The sequence below is a fragment of the Pinus tabuliformis genome, chromosome 5_1, assembly GCF_031772625.1.
Source record: "Pinus tabuliformis cultivar Carrire ecotype Pingquan chromosome 5_1, CPIR1, whole genome shotgun sequence".
In the NCBI taxonomy this organism is placed as follows: Eukaryota; Viridiplantae; Streptophyta; class Pinopsida; order Pinales; family Pinaceae; genus Pinus; species Pinus tabuliformis.
The window spans coordinates 277,692,815-277,708,061 of NC_142305.1; positions in this window are offsets into that span (position 1 = coordinate 277,692,815).

Consider the following 15,247-nt stretch of genomic DNA (forward strand, 5'->3'; position numbering starts at 1 on the left):
TGGAAGTGGACCACATAAATCACTATGCACAAGCTGTAAAGGGGCTGAGGCGTGCCAAGAGACACGTTTTTCAAAACTGTCCCGATGATGTTTTCCGAGTACACATCCGGAACAAACACCATCTCTGCAAGATACCATAGGAAGACCTGTCACCATATTTTCTTTACATAGATGCTGAAGGGAGCAATAGTTTAAGTGACCAAATCGCTCATGCCAAAGTTTGATCACTTCATCGTTATGAGCAACAAATACTGAGGGAAGATTTGATGACCAAAAGTTGTGAAACTCATACAACCTTGTAGAATCATTAGCAATGCCAGTAGCCAAAATCTGTTTAGGATCTTTTAAGTCCTTGATTACAACATCATGAGGTGAAAATTCAACGATTTTACCTTCACCTGAATGAGTTATCTGATATACAGATAGAAGGTTGAAGGATAAGGTTGGAACACATAATACATCATTAAACTGACCATTGTCTAGATGAACAGTTCCAGTCCCTACAACATTAAGAGATCTATCATCACCAACATATATATTTTTGGTGTTACAATCATTTAAAGAAGAAAACATGGCTTTGTTTTTGGCCATGTGATAGGAAGCTCCAGAATCAATGAGCCACTCATGAGAATGAGAAGAAGAAGATACATTTAATCCATAGCCAGACCGAGATGCTTGACAACCACATGCAGAAAGTGCCATTCCTGAACATGAAGTTGAAGTTGAAGATTGCCCCAAATGGATTTTATGCTTCTTCATTGCTGCTTGCAAGGCTTCCATCTTTTTAAAGCATTTTGATTCTAAGTGGCCATCTCGATTACAAAAATTGCAATGTCTATCAGTCTTCTTCCCTTTGTTTTTATTTGTCTTATCATTTTGTTGAAATGATTTTTCATTTTGGGGTTGAAATTGCTTAGGACCCTTGTTTGGTTTAGGACCATTCTTTCTAGGATATGACTTCTTAGGATTCTTTGAATTTGGTTACTGCTGGGTGGCTAACGCTTTCTTGGAAGAGTTTCCAAGTTTAAGAAGACCAAGGTGTAAGAGTTTTTCTTGTTCTCTTACTAAAGAATCACAAAAAGAGTCAAAGGAAGGGGGCTTGTAGTCTTTTCCTTGAGAAATGAAGGCTTCTCTTGTAGAATGGAAGGTGGCAACAAATACAGAGTAGGCTAGTCCCAACTTAGTAAGGATGGAATAAATAAGGTTACTATCTTCTTTCTTAACCTTAACACTTTCCAAGAGATATCTAAGGGTCTTGAACTTGGACAAGAAATCTTCAATGCAAGAAAAATTATTAGGGTCCAATGTAAGCAACTCATTTTCAAGTTGATGGGCTCTAATTTCATTTTTAATCCCAAAAAATTTAGTGATTTGTTCCAATGCTTCATTAGGAGTATCAAGTTCTGCAATATGGAATCTAAGATCAGGAGAAATAGACATCCCTATCAAACCACGTGCTTGATCTTGTCTATTTTCCCATTTAGCAACCTTATCTTCATCCTTTGGTTTCTTCTCTTGGCCTGTGGCTATTTTGTAGAGACCTTTACTTCTAAGTAAATCCTCAATGTAGGACAACCATTGGAAGTAGTTGGTGCTGTCAAGGGTAACTTGGTATTGACTTTCCATTTCAACAGAAACTGAAGCTGAAGATGCTGAAAGTAAGTGTTCCAATGGATAGATCTCGAAAAATTAGGCTGGTTTAAAAAATAACGGCTATGAAAAAGGCTTCCGGATGAAGAAGTTATGGCTTTTTGAAAAAACGTTGTTGAAGTTGCCGACGAAGTGCGGGAATGTGCGGAAATGAAAAAATCCGCTCCCATAAAATGGAGACTTGAACCCAAGACCTCTACTCTCTTAAAATAGCTTTGAACCAATTGATATATACAAAAAATTTGAGAGAGAGAGAGAGAGAGAGAGTGGGGGGGGGGGCTTTGGGTTGCGTGCTTGCTTTGAGAAAGCTCTTTTTCCCTACAAAACAAAAAACACAAAACCCAACACGGACATGCAAAGAAAACGAACCTTATGGCTCGAAGTTAGCTTTAGCCGAAAAACTAAATATTTTCAAAAATGAACCTTGCGGCTCAAAGTTAGCTTTGGCCGGAAACTAAATATTTTCCTCAATGTTTCTGATTTTCCGAGATCACCCTAAGGCGCAGGGAAAAGAGCATATGCATGAGAAAAATCCTTCCTTTCTGTTTCTGATTTTCCCAGATCGCACAGAGTCATAGGGCAAAGAGCATACGCAGAAATGAAAGGTATAGATCCGGTAATAAAAAGGCTAAATAAACCGAAACCGAAATAAACAGAGAGAAAATAACAGTAAAGTGCAAATAACATTGTATACCTCCAGATCTTAAAAATGACGCAGCTAGGGCTACCGGAAACCTTTTCGCGTGAAACGAAAGGGGTTCCTCACTGGAACAGATGCTCCAAATACAACAGAGCAGTCCTCTCGGCCCGAGAGCAGTCAGAAACAGCAGATCTAGGAAACGACAGTCGGATGCAGTTCTACCGGCTTCAGATTTGGATCACCAACGGATGCGGCCCTCAAATAGCTCTGATACCATGTAGGAATTTACAGGGTAAGTTCCTCAGAAAGAACACCAAAAGGACACCGCTGACAACTAGATCACAGATCAATACACCAGTATTTTTGGCGTGGTTAAAACCCTCAAAGAGGAAACAGTCCACGGCCTGAGTCAACGCGGCCACTTCAGGCAATTTATTAATCAAAGAATGAAAATTTACATAAGCTTCTCTCATGCACGGATTACCCTACAAATGACCCTCCATGCGCTTTAAATAGAATTCATGGACCAATCGGGTGTCAAGCCACGGATCAAGTGTCGGTAATACCGAGGAGAGAATGAATCGTCAGATCACTACATATCGTGACCGTCGGATTGTAAGTTACACAATGTACAATGGTAAAGAAGCACACTTTACCTAACTCTATACCTAACTCTATACTAGACCAAGTTGTACTTAACTATTTCCTATGTGTCGGAATATCCTAACACATGTAACCCATTGCATCGGTTAAACATTTGAGTGCTTCCCTTTGACTGTATGGTTTTACTAAGAAAAACCAAAAGGTATCCCAAGTTAAACTTTAGATGCCGGTGATTAATCTTCCATTTTTCCCCAATTCTTGATAGCATGTTTGTTCCAATGCTTTGGCTGACGGAAATTTACCCAATGATTCATGTTTTTGCTTTGCTGGATTCTATCTCCATTACTTAATTGGGGCCGATTCAATCTCGTTCTCCTCTGCAAACTTTTCCAGAAAGGCTTTGTTGTATTTCTTTTCAGGTTCGGGCAAGTGATACATCTTCCTTATGTCATCAGGCTGAAATGAACCAAAAATCCTTCCATCAACTATGCAAAATGTTCTATTTGAAACTGGAATTTCCTCTACCACCCATCTGACTACATCAGTGTATGGAAGAATTTTCTCACGTGCTGCTAGCCTGTGAAAATATGAATCGGCTAAATCCTTCAGGGAAGCTTCTGATTTATTAGTTGAGTTTGCAATAGCTTCTTCTGATACTTCCTCAAGATCCTCTAATTCAATTAAATTTTAGATACTTTTCCAACTTGTATTTCCAAGGCCGAGACATGTAGTGTCTGAGATTAAACCTTTTTTACTTGGTCCTGGATCATTGGTTGGCTGCACTGTTGTTGTTGGAGCCGCTGCTGCTACGGATCTCTTGGATTTCTTTCCCATTTGTTTCAAATTCGTTATTTTGATGGAGTTCTACGCAAGGAATGAAACCAACGTGATACAGAGAATAGCTAGTATGAGGCAATATGAAAGAATTATATCGATTAGCGAATAATAAAGGATTATAGTGAAATTGCCGTAGATAGAATCTAAAGGAAAATCTCAGCATAACTACTTCATTAACTGGACGTTTAACCTATCAATCATGGTAAAGGAGTTTTTAAATACCCATCATATCATTTATATGATGAATGATCCATTCAAGAATGGCTTAGATTTTTTGATGGATAATCAAAAGTAAATCTCAATCGGTGATTGGTAACGTGAACGGGAAGGCTTTGATAATAGTCCAAAATATCTTTCTATCACCAAAAGGTGATACAATTCATGCAAGCCTTTTAAATATGCTTCGAAACACGTGCCTTGATTTAATGCGTCGCAATTGGGGATGGGTTCGGGTCATATTACTTATGCCAACGCAACATCGTTGATCATCGATGGAAATACGCCTTATCGCATCGAAGGATTTGAATGTGTGATAATTCATATATTGGGTTGTTACGGCCAATTGCCGATGGCGATACACTTTATCGCATCGGAGAAATGAGGGAGGTGTTTCTTTATGTTATGTGTTTTGCCTTTTCCCAATATCCAATAACGATTTCCTTTTCAGATCGCAATGAGTCAATGGGTCTTTCATATATGTTTTCCTTATTATTGCGATATGCGATCATTGTTGGAAATAATACTGAGAGGGGGGGTGAATTAGTATTATCAAATTCTTTTCAATATTCCCTCTATATTTATAATTTAATTTATTCTTCAAATGTTGACCATTAATTTTAATGTCAGTACCATATAATAATGAACAGGAACAAGAAAAACAGACAGTCACATATAAGGTGGAAACCCAATGTGGGTGAAAACCACCTGCTGCAATGTGTCTCTATCTTCTTTCAATTAGAAACTTCTTTTTACAATGATTTTGTACTGGTGCAGTCCTTTACCAGTACGCAGACTGCAACCTGTAGAGAGCTACAACCCTCTCTCGTTTTCCAGACTCTCCTGGAAGGGAGCCACAACCCCCTTATCTCTTGTACTAGCTTAGCTACTAGTACGTAGGTGCTGACCTACTTCTTTTCTTCTAGGGACCACGTTTCATAAATTTTCAGACTGGATCCATGAACATCAAATAATCATCAAGTACATGTGAATCAACCAATCTCCTTTTACAATCAACTAATGAATCAACCAATAGCTTCTCAGAATGCAGTAACTAGAAAAGCAATACCAGTAATCAGACACAGATTCTAAACCCAAAACTCTGCCGCAATAGACAAAAGGCAACCAACATATATTTCAAGAAGAGTCTGCAACTTCACCAATAAAAACCTATGAATATCTGCACTTCTATTGTGTCTAGCCTGCATAGCTTCACACCTACTCTGTCTACTCGACAACACACCTCTGCACCCGATCCATCTACTGGATTGCACACCTCCGCACCTGATCCGTCTACTAGACTGCGCACCTCTGCACCTGCACCATCAACTAGACTGTGCACCTCTGCACCTGCGCCGTCAACTGGACTGCACACCTCTGCAACTGATCCATCTACTGGACTGCGCACCTCCACACCTGCGCCATCTACTAGACTGTGCACCTCCGCACCTGTGCCGTCTACTGGACTGCGCACCTCCACACCTGTGCCGTCAACTGGACTGCGCACCTCCACACCTAAGCTGTATCTTGCATACGGACCTCCGGATATAAACACTTTATCAGTCCTCAATTGTACCCCAGACTGTTAGATCCACAGATCTGATCATGCGCCAAAAAGATCACGACCCTTCAATTGATTAGTCTTCTCATGCTCAGGTTTAATTATAACTCATCAACCAATTACAAGTATTTTAGATCTTGTTCATCTTAAGATATTCAACGCATAAGTGCCTAGCCAATTGATCTCCTTTCGTTTTTATAAGCAAGCCCTTACTCAAACCATGGATCAAAACCATAGAAAGCCAATACAAGGACCCAAAACTGGGGTTCAATATTTTAGATGCAATACCATGGACCAAAACCATAGAATCAAACACGTTGGACTAAATACCATGGATCAATCATAAAAATTCCCACGTGCGCGCGCTTCTCTGCATGAAAGTGAGGAAATTTGACGTCCGCACCTTTTGTTCGGAGGACCTGCAGGTATGTCTGCACTTTTTGTTCGGGGCACCTGCGGGTCCACAGCTTTTGTTAGGCGCACCTGCGGGTATCTCATTTTATATTATTTTGAGAGCCTGAATAGTGATTTTCCACTTGAGTGAGTTGCCATCAAGGACAACACCTGTGCCATAGCACCAAACCTGAGTCATAATGCCAACAATTTCCCCCTTTGGACTTGATGGCAACCCCAAGATCCTCAAAGTCATTCTCCCCCTTTGTCATTAAGGGAAAAGGGTTATGCTCCCCCTCAGAACATGCTGAAAACTCTGCTCTGTTGTGCTGATCATGCTCCCCCTGACTGTAGACCAGATCTACAAAAGAAATTTTCTTCAAGAAGAACCATAATCCACCATACACCATAAATGACCAAAAGACTCTATACATACATTCATCACCCAACCAAGTGTGGAACATTCACCCAACCAAGTGGGGTTACATCAGAAATTTACGTATGACAACCAAATACATTATATAATTCATCCCAGACATAGGTTGTTACATGACCTTAACAAAAGAAATATAAGATATAGAGACAAAATATTCAGATCAGCATCCATGTTCTCCTTCTCTACTTTCTCCTTCAAGATCTTCTACAATAATGCCAACAATGCATTATTAGAAGAATATATGCTCCCCCTAAACATGTGCCATCAGCGAATGTACGTGTATACCCATATGAAACTCGCGTACAACCAACAATCTTTGAAACAGAAAAGATTCAACAACAGGATGATGCATCAACTACCCCCACCTTTTGCGTGAGGTATTCAAAAGTCTCCCTGGACAGTGGTTTGGTGAGTATATCAGCAACTTGTTCCTTCGAGGGAACATACTCCAACTTGACATTTCGTTCAAGCACTTGCTCTCGAAGAAAATGATATTTGATAGGTATATGCTTGGTCTTTGAATGCATGACTAGGTTGTTTGAAATGATGATAGCACTTGTATTATCACATAGGATGGAGATAGGTGGAGTATAAGTGATTTGAAAGTCCTGCAAAGTTTGCATCATCCAAAGAAGTTGTGTGCAACAATATGTAGCAGCCACATACTCTACTTCAGCTATAGATCATGCTATTGAACTCTATATCTTGCTGAACCAAGATACCAATCTGGAACCCATGAAGAATGCACCACCACTAGTGTTTTTTTTTGTCATCCACGCTTCCAGCCCAATCTACATCTGTATAAGCATGAAGTGTGAGATCTATATTTCTAGGATACCATAAGCCATAGTTTTGAGTTCCTTGAAGGTACTTGAAGATTCTCTTAACTGCCTGAAGATGAGTTTCCTTTGGATTTGCCTGAAATATTCCAACTATTCCCACTGCATGCATGATGTCTGGTCAGGTACCTATCAAGTAAAGCAGACTTCCAATCATGGATCTATAGGTTGGTTGATGCACTGTTGTCGATTCATCATTTTCACTGAGGCTGCATCCTGTAACCATAGGGGTACATACTAGTTTCGAATCTTCCATGCCATATTTCTTCAAGATCTGCTTGAGGTACTTGGTTTGAGATAAAAAGATACCGTCTTCATTTTGTTGGATTTGTAGACCAAGAAAATATGTCAGCTCTCCAAGAAATGACATTTCGAATTCTTTCTACATTACCAAGGCAAAGTTTTGACTCATAGCTTCTTCATTGCTGCCAAAGATAATATCATCTACATACACAACAAGTATTAACAATTTGTCATTTTCAATTTTTATATAAATATTGCTATCTGCTGATCCTTCTGAAAAACCTTGTTGATGAAGGTATTTGTCCAAGCGATAGTACCAAGCCCTTGGAGCCTGTTTAAGACCATAGAGAGCCTTTCTTAGTCTGCATACAAGATTTGGATCATTCCCAAGGATGAAACTATCTGGTTGCTCAATGTGCACTTCTTCTTTTAAGTCTCCATTCATAAAGGTTGATTTCACATCCATTTGAAATACTTTGAACTTCTGAAAGCTAGAGAGAGCAAGGAACATTCTGATGGCCTCAAGTCTAGCAACAGGAGCAAAATTTTCTTCAAAGTCTACTCCTTCTTGTTGAGCATACCCTTTACAAACAAGTCTGGCCTTGTTTCTAATTACTTCCCCATTTTTATTCAACTTGTTTTTGAGGATCCATTTTGTCCCTACGACATTGCTATCTTCTGTTCTAGGAACCAACTCCCAAGTGTTGTTCTTTTCGATCTGTTCAAGTTCTTCATCCATTGCCTTGATCCACCTTTCATCTTTGCATGCCTCTTTTACATTTTTTGGTTCAGCAGAGGAGAGTAATGCCAAATAGCTTGAAGCTTCTACAATTGTTCTTCTTGTTTGTATACCTACCTCCTTTTGCCCCAAAATTTGAGATTCTGGATGATTCTTTTGAACATACTTGGATGGAGTCTTTTCTTCTATCCTCATCTGTTCCTCTGGTGCCTCATGGGTTTCTTCTTCATCATGAATTTGATTTGATGTTTATGGATAGTCCTCATCATCTTCGAAGTCTTCAGATCTTACCTGCCTGGGTGTGTTTTATTTTTCATCCACCACTACATAAATGATGTCGACAATTCTTCCAAGCCTTTTATTGTAACATTTGTATGCTTTGCTGTGAGGAGAATAACCAAGGAGAATGCCTTCATCTACTCTAGGTTCAAACTTGCCAAGATTTTCATCATTATTTTTAATATAGCATTTGCTTCCAAAAATTTTGAAATGTTTTACTGAAGGAGTCTCACCATACCAGAGCTCATGAGGAGTTTAAGTGTTTTACACCCGTATATTTGTCTTGTTGAGAATAACAACTGCAGCAAATGCGGCTTCACCCCAGAAGGTTGCGAGAGTTCCAGACTCATCAAGCATAGCACGAGCCATTTGTTGAACTGTTCTGTTCATCCTTTCCACTACTGCATTTTGCTTAGGAGTCCTAGCTATAGAGAATTCCCTTCTTATTCCATGTTATTCACAAAAGTCGAAAAATTCATTCGAGGTAAACTCCCCACCTCTATCAGACTTGAGGCATTTGATTTTGTGATCTGATTCGTTCTCCACCAAGGCTTTGAATGAATTGAACTTTTCAAAGGCTTCGTCTTTGTGCTTAATAAGTCCTATCCAACACATCCTGGAAAAGTCGTCAATGAATAATATAAAATATTCTTCTCCTTGCGGTGAACTTTTCCTAGATGGACCACATACATCGGTATGGACAAGTTCAAGTGGTTTGCTAGCTGATCCTTCCTTCTCAGGGAAGTTGGTTCTGGTTTTCTTACCAAAATGACATGATTTGCATATTGTATTGTCTGGAATTTTGATGTCCGGAAGACCACGAACTGCCTGGTATTTGCATGCTTTCCTTATTTGTGAGAAGCTTAGATGCCCCAATCTTTTGTGCCATAGCCAGTGTTCATCATTCTTACTTTGATAGAATTGATGTTGTCCTTCTTTGAATATGTATAAATAATTTGGAGTTCTAATGCCTTTGATCATTGTTTTTCCTGTATCAAGATCATGAACACTACATCCATTCGATCGAAATATTACCTCAATTCCTTGATTGCACATCTGACTAGTGCTCAATAGATTATGCTTTAAGCCATCAACATAGATGACATTTCCAGCTTTGACCTTTTCTTTTAACTAAACAGAACCTTTACCTTTTATGATAACAGGGGTGTCATTTCCAAGAGAGACCTTCTTCTCCTTCTCTAAGGCACTATATGACTGAAGTTTTTCCTTATCACCTGTCATGTGTTTCGAATAGCCATTGTCGATGTACCATTGATTTTCTTGCCCTTCCGCATATAAAGCTATACCACATCTCTCTGGTTGTGGTTCCTTCATTCTCCATTTTTTGACACTTGAGGCTTGCTTCTTCTGAGTTGTCTGCCGAAACCTACTCCTGCATTTAGAATCTTCATGACCGAAGTTGTTACAAATAGAGCATTCTATTTCATTTTCAAGAGAAGAAAAGTTATTGTAGTTTCTTTCCACAATCCCTATCATAATCCTTTCTTTTTGAGCTTCTCTAGTCATGATTGTCTTATAGGCAACACATTGAGCTACTTTGTGGCCAAAGTTATGACAAGAGAAACATTGGCCATTTAAGAAACTCTTGTGATTATCAAATCTACCAGCCAAATGAATGTAGTTTCTATTGACATCCATTATTGAGGAAAATTGAGAAGGTTTACCTGAGGCTGGTTGTAGCTTCTATTTGTCCTTAAGGTAGATTGCCCCCGATTTACTTGATAGTCTTTGTTCATTCTTGAGGTAGATTGTCCCTGATTTACCTAATGATTTCTATTAGGCCTTTGCTTGCTCCTCCTTACTGCATCAAGATAAATTTTGGAGGTGGATGCTTGATATGCTTCTTCATTATATCCACGTTGCACATTGATAATCTCATCCAGAGTTTTAGATCCTTTAACAAATCAAAGATTAAGAGCTTTTGTTTTCTCAATCTCTTTTCTAAGACCAACAATTTCACATTCTAACTTTTCATGAAGTTTTTCTTTTTCAGCCAATTGGAATTGCAGAGTATCAATAATCATATTTTTCTCTTCTAAACAAATTTTGAGTTTAGAAGTCTCTTCATATAGGCCTTCTTCATCTATAGCATCCATGAAATCATTATTTTCAAAAGCCATTAAAAGTCTATAATTGTTACCTTTGTTCATCTTCATCACTATTTGAAAGTCCATCACTATCTTCATGCGTGTAATAGCTTTTCTTGTTTACATTCTGTTTCTTGTTCCATCTGACAGGTTCCTTACCCTTATCTTTATGAGGACACTTTGCAGCATAGTGACCGACTCTTCCATAAGTAAAGAATTTGAAAGGTAACTTACCTCTGAATCTTCTAGCACCTCGTTGAAGGTTCTTGACAAAATTTGATTCTTCTTCTTCTTATGATAGATGTCCTAACTCATAGTAATATCCTTTTCCTGAGGCCTTGAATGGAGCTTCTTTTCCGTCCGATGGTCCTCCTTTCCTCATTTCGTAAGCAGTTAGAATTTCGTGCAGTTGTGACATGGTAAGTTGCTGTAGATTCTATTTTTCTTCTATTGCAGAAACTTTTGATTCAAACTTAGAGGACAAAGATCTTAGTACCTTTTCAACCACAACAGCCTCTTTTATTTCTTCACCCAAGTTTTTCATACAATTAACAATCTCATCTATACGTAGAAAATAGTTAGCGACACTTTCATCATTGTACATTTTGAGATTTTCATACTGAATTCTGATGGTTTGAATTTTTGCTAGTTTTACTTGTTCATCTCCTTCATAGCTCAGAACGATCTTATCCCATATTTCTTTTGCGGATTTGTACTGCATAATCTTGACGAACTCTGATTGAGATAGACATCCTAATAGAGTATTGACAGCCTTTGCATTTGTTTCATATTGCTTCTTACCAGCAGGATCTGTAGGTGTTGCATACGGAAAAGTATACCCTGTATCTATGATATCCCAGACTTCTGTACCAAGAGATTGAAGATAGGCAGTAACTCTTACCTTCCAATATACGAAGTTTGTCCCATAAAAAAATGGTGGCCTGATTGATGCTTCTCTCTCGTAGTTTCTCATGATGATAGATATTCCTTCAAGCGATCAATCTTCTTCTAAAGGACCTGCTTTGATACCAATTGTTGGAAATAACACTGAGAGGGGGGGGTGAATCAGTATTATCAAATTCTTTTCAATATTCCCTCCAGATTTATAATTTAATTTATTCTTCAAATGTTGACCATTAATTTGAACGTCAGTACCATATAATAATGAACAGGAACAAGAAAAATAGACAGTCACATCAAACAACACCAGATATAAGGAGGAAACCCAATGTCAGTGAAAACCACCTGCTGCAATGTGTCTCTATCTTCTTTCAATTAGAAACTTCTTTTTACAATGATTCTATACTAGTGCAGTCCTTTACCAATATGCAGGCCACAACCTATAGAGAGCTACAACCCTTTGTCGTTTTCCAGACTCTCTTGGAAGGGAGCTACAACCCCCTTAGCTCTTGTACTAGCTGAGCTAATAGTACGTAGGTGCTAACCTACTTCTTTTCTTCCAGGGACAACGTTTCATAAATTTTCAAGGTGGATCCATGATAATCAAATAATCATCAAGTACATGTGAACCAACCAATCTCCTTTTACAATCATCTAATGAATCAACCAATAGCTTCTCAGAATGTAGTAACCAGAAAAGCAATACCAGTAATCAGACACATATTCTAAACCCAGAACTCTGCAACAATAGACAAAAGGTAGCCAACATATATTTCAAGAAGAGTCTGCAACTTCACCAATAGAAACCTGCGAATATCTACACTTCTGATGTGTCTAGCCTGCGTAACTCCGCACCTGCTCTGTCTTCTCGACAGTGCACCTCCGCACCTGATCCATCTACTGGACTGCGCACCTCCGCACCTGCACCGTCAACTGGACTGTGCACCTCCACACCTACGCCATCCACTAGACGGCGCACCTCCACAGCTGATCCGTCTACTGGACTGCACACCTCCGCACTTGCACCGTCTACTGGACTGCACACCTCCGCACCTGTGCCGTCTACTGGACTGCACACCTCCGCACCTGTGCCATTAACTACACTGTGCATCTCTGCACCTGAGCCGTATCTTGCCTGTGGACCTCCGGATATAAACACTTTATCAGTCCTCAATTGTACTCCAGACTGTCAGATCCACAGATATGATCATGCGCCAAAGAGATCACGACCCTTCAATTGATCAGTCTTCTCGTGCTCAGGTTTAATTATAACTCATCAACCGATTACAAGTATTTCAGATCTTGTTCATGTTAAGATATTCAATGCATAAGTGCCTAGCCAATTGATCTCCTTTCCTTTTTATAGGAAAGCCCTTACTCAAACCATGGATCAAAACCATAGAAAGGCAATACAAGGGACCCAAAACCAGGGTTCAATATTTTAGATGCAATACCACGGACCAAAACCATAGAATCAAACATGTTGGACTAAATACCATGGATAAATCATAAACATTCCCACGTGTGCGCGCTTCTCTGCATGAAAGTGAGGGAATTTGACATCTGCACCTTTTGTTCGGAGGACCTGCGGGTATGTCCACACGTTTTATTTGGGGCACATGCGGGTCCGTAGCTTTTGTTAGGTGCACTTGCGGGTATCTCATTTTCTATTATTTTGAGAGCCTAAATAGTGATTTGCCACTTGAGTGAGTTGCCATCAAGGAAAACACCTATGCCATAGCACCAAACCTGAGTCATAATGCCAACAATCTTGCGATCGCTTTATCGCAATAATAAAGAACTTTATAGTTATTTACAAGACGGACTTTATTTCTATTCAAAAAGGTTTATTTTTAAAATATATCATTCCATTGGACCTTTTGATGAGGGTTTTTCTAATGATGAGTTAATACCAATTTATTCACACATCTAAGTTTAGAAGGGACCCATTTCATATTATGATTTTTTTTAAAGTAAAATTTTATGAAATGGGGGTTTGTTGTACAACACAACAATTGGCGATTCACTGGGTGTATAGAAAATTTTAGGGGCAAATGTTCGCCCTTTGGCAAAATTAAGGGGTTTTAAATTTTTAGTGGACGAATATTTTGTATCATAGTACATTTTTACAAATCACCTCAAATAGCCCACCTTATTTTAATGGAGAGGGTCAAAAAGGTAAATTTAGCCCTTGAAATTAGGAGTTACAACCTTCCATTCCCCCATTTTCAAGAATAGGTTTTATTTAAGTGAATCCATTCACCCATTTTCAAGAATAGGTTTTATTTAAGTGAATCCTATGGGCCAAAGGCCCAAATACCATATTTATAAAAGAGGTATGGTAAATTAATAAAAATATAAATAAATGAGAGGTATGGTAAATAAATAAAACATTTTTTATATTTACTCCATAAGTCACCTTATATACATGCCAGGGTGTAAACAAATAAAAATATAAGTAAAGTGGAGGTATGGTAAATAAATAAAACGTCTTTTTATACTTACTCAAAAGGTATGGTAAATAAATAAAAATATAAATAAACTAGACGCATGGTAAATAAATAAAACCTCTTTTTATATTTAGTCCATAACCCTAAGGCTCAAGAAAGAGGTTTTATTTAAGTGAATCCTATGGGCCAAATACCATATTTGTAAAAGAGGTATGGTAAATTAATAAAAATATAAATAAACTAGAGGTATGGTAAACAAATAAAACATTTTTTTATATTTACTCCATAAGTCACTTTATATTTATGAACACTCAAAAAATGCGTTATATTTAGGTGAAACCTATGGGCAAAATACTATGGGACAAATACCATGGACTAGATTGTTATTAATGCCATGCAAAAAAACATTATTAACCCTAATATTAGTATTAATAAAAATAAAAGTGGCACATGTTATTGACCCATGGTATTCACCAAAATGGCACATGGTATTGACCCATGGTATTCACCTGGAATGTAGCCTATTTAAATGGGGGAATTAAACCAACATAGATCCATCTTTACGCTAGATCTACTAACCCCCGAGAGGTATCAAATATCGTGATATGAAAACTAGCATAGAGTGAAAAAATATTTGATCCGATCAAGAGTAAAAATGGATGTTGTAATTTAATGTATGTTAAACATTTTAGCTTGGTTAATATAAAAAATAAAATAAAAATCAACTATTAATTTTATTAATTTTTATAAATTACTAATAGTAATTTTTAAGCTCCAGGTTTATGATAACCCATGGTATTGACCCATGGTAATACCATGGTATTCATGTGAGCATAGACTATTTAAAGGGGAAATTCTATCATCTTAGATCCATCTTAATTCTGGGTCTACCAAGTGCTCAGAGGGATAAATAGACTTCATCCCCCTAAGAGTGGTAGATGTGGAGTTAAGATGGATATAGGTTGGTTTTTATGATAATGAAGATATTAAGTAGACTTAGGAAATTATATTGTAAAAGAATCTTAAGGTGAATGGTTAAAGCATAGACATTGGACAAGTATATTTTCATAATTCTGTTTTAAATTGAAATAAATCCAGGGCTAAAAGGAATGGATTGATTGCGCTAGTCATCCTTCTATAACTTTCCAACATATGCTAGAGTAAACAGATTGTAATTTGGTTAATTTTTCGAATTGCAAACAGGAACATACTTGTGTATTGGCAGGGTGGTTACGAGGTCCCTAGAAGTGATGAATTTGAATTTTTCTTGGTTTTGTATACAATATTAGGTTTTTTCTCATGCTTTCTGTGAATGGCACGGGTGAATTTTATCCTACACCCACTAGGTTATCG